Source organism: Lolium rigidum, chromosome 6, assembly GCF_022539505.1.
Source record: "Lolium rigidum isolate FL_2022 chromosome 6, APGP_CSIRO_Lrig_0.1, whole genome shotgun sequence".
Classification (NCBI taxonomy): domain Eukaryota; kingdom Viridiplantae; phylum Streptophyta; class Magnoliopsida; order Poales; family Poaceae; genus Lolium; species Lolium rigidum.
The window spans coordinates 258,768,960-258,772,036 of NC_061513.1; positions in this window are offsets into that span (position 1 = coordinate 258,768,960).

The window sequence follows — 3,077 nt, forward strand, 5'->3', positions numbered from 1 at the left end:
CTGCGAGGATTCACCCTAAGCCGCAACCCGTGAGGACTACTCACACATAATATCAAGATCAAATACAAAGATAGTAATCATTGTGCAAAATACTTAGATTGCAATCACAATATTCTTACAATGGTCGTCAATTATCAAGGAGATTTCTATTACAATGGGATGGCTATTCCTATGGAGGAGATGGGAGATGGGATGGATGAACTATGGTGGTAAATCTCCTTCGGTGTGGTGCAGATAGATCGGGTGGATGGCGGCTCTGTTTGGCGACGAATGGCACTCTTTTCAGTGTCGGTCCCTTCACGACTTCTGTAGGGTTTGACCTCGGGAACGCAGCGGCGCATAGTACGGGCAGACGGTACGGGCGGGGCTTGCTCGTACCGATGCCTGTTAAAGCTCATGGAACCACCTTTCCGAGTGTAGTCAACTTTGACATGCTCCTGACGCTATTTTTTCAGTAATTGCAGGTCCATTTGTCATTATGACGGGATTTCCTGCACATTATCCAAAAATAGAAGATATTGCATATCTTTGGATTCATTAGGGATTAGTGACAAGTTAAGAGATAAACTTAGTCAATTTCTTGAGTTAGCTAATAGTTTAAACGCGGGAAATATGGCGTATTTCATAGCTATCAGAGGTGTTGTTTTTGAAGAAGCTGGACTTCGGGTGCTGCGTGGAGGTGTTAGTGCGGCTTCTTCAAGGAATGCTCATTGTAGCGAGACTTTTCTTTTTTCTAATTCTTTTTGTTTTTTTGTTGTGTGCATCCGTAGTGCTGCTGGCCGCGTTGTTGTAGAAGCTAGATGTAATTGATATCTTCACGATATTAATATACGCTCTTTGTCGGAAAAAAAAATACTTAGGTAGATTGAAACTTCAAATTTTATTGCCAAGTACGGGGCGCACAATTCCGTGTTCGTTAGGTTCGCCGTGCTAGTATCGGTTGCTCCCCCCTCCGACATCTCCTTTAGTATTCTGGGTCGTTGGACACCCTCGATGTCCAATAAATAATTTGGTGCCCGATGGAGTCAACCAAATTGGTGTGTCAAGTACGTACTGCTTCGTGCACCAATGCCTAAACATCACGAGGAAACATTGATAATATATACATTGATACCTGAGGAACGCGTCTTTATATACAATCTCCGTTACAGTAAATAAGACTTTAACTTATTTTAAAAAACCAAACCAACTAAAATTAAACCAAATTATCAAAAAAAATATCAACAAATATAATACTCTATAGATATCATATGAAATATTTCCCTGTTCACTGGTAGAAAAAAGGGCTTTAGTCCCGATTCGCAACTGTCATTAGTCACGGTTGCGCAACCGGGACTAATGAAGCGCGACTAAAGGCTCCCCCTTTAGTCGCGGTTGCTTACGAACCGCGACTAAAGGGGCGTCCACGTGGCCGCTAGCAGTCCGTCGGGGCGGAGGACCTTTAGTCGCGGTTCTCCTGGCCAACCGCGACTAAAGGCCTCCGCAGGTTTAGGGTTTTAGCCCCCCCCCCCTCAATCTAGTTTCTTTTTAGTTTGTAATTGTTTTATTTCTTTTGTGTTTTATTTTCATTTTGAAGAAGTTTCAGTACACATATTCTATGGTACTATATACATGCATATGAATGTACAATTTCAAACAAATTTGAAATTAGAACCAAGAAAATTCAAGAGGAACAATATATATTCAATATCGGATGAGCATATACAATTTTGAACAAGTTTCCATACATAATTTACTTCATCCACAGTTCTACGTCCTCGTAATAGTGTTCTCCTTTAGGATGGAGGACTTCGCTCATGAACCATCTTGCTAGTTCCTCTTGAAGTGGTCGGAAGCGAGCTTCTGGACTAAGCGTCTTCCGGAGGTTATTCCTATAGACGTTGTTATCATACGGCTGCCGCTTAGAGGTGTATCTCCGGATCATCTCACAAACATAGTATCCACATAGATTGGTCCCCGGTGGCTGAATATCCCCAGTCACTGACCTTTTAAATTCTAGCTCTTTTTTGAATTCACCGACATTTTCATCTGCGAACCGTCTCCAAACCCTACGAGGCAAAGAAAATAAAATGAACAAGAGAGTTATTAGTTACTTGATATTAGGAAATGAACGAAATAGGCCGATCGATATAGAGCGCAAATGAATGAAAATAATTACTTTTGCATCATTCTTCTCATGTCGAACCAAAGCTTTGCATCCATATTCAGAGAGTCGATGACGAGAACTGTGGAGGTGTGAAATTGAATTACTAGCAGAATCCAGTGGAACCTGCGGACACGATACATGCACAGTCATGCATAATCATCGATTAGCCACATACCATGCATGGAGTAAACAAAAGAGAATGTGCTCAAGACAGAAACACTCACCCAAAATGGTAAGGAAATAGAATTTCACTTTTGAGTTGCTGCTTTGTAAGAAAAAGCCACAGGTCTTGCTCCACGTCGGCGGGGTGGTTTTGTAACACATATCCATTAACGATTTGTGGGTCAATGAACCCAACATCATGGATGTTCCTTATTCTGCATTCCCTAATCTTCATTCTGCATAATAGCGTACACAACAATATAGTTAGGACAATATATATATATATATATATATATATATATATATAGAGAGAGAGAGAGAGAGAGAGAGAGAGAGAGAGAGAGCAGGCAATGAACGAGATGGGGTAGAAATAAATCACTTACAGAACGTAGCAACTGATGATAGATTTGTCGAGCTCGCGCAGATTGAACAGCTGGAACAATTCACTCAGATGAACTGTTACGTAGTAATGTTTGAAGTGATGCTCATGTCTAACTTCCGCATAAATATATTCTTTGGCGGCGTTATTTTTTATGTAACCCTTGTACCAAATTAGCAGATTTCTCATTTGTGGAGGTAGATCCTCTTCCTGCGCAGGCTCGACGAGAGGCCCATTCGGCACATATGTAATTGATACCTCACTTATTGGCGCCTCCTCAAGGCCTAACACTGCACGAAGAGTCATACCGATCTGGGCCGCTTGTTCTCTGGCACCCGTTACAATCAGTCCCTGTGCTGCCGCAGCTGCTATGATTGTGGGGTCCATTAG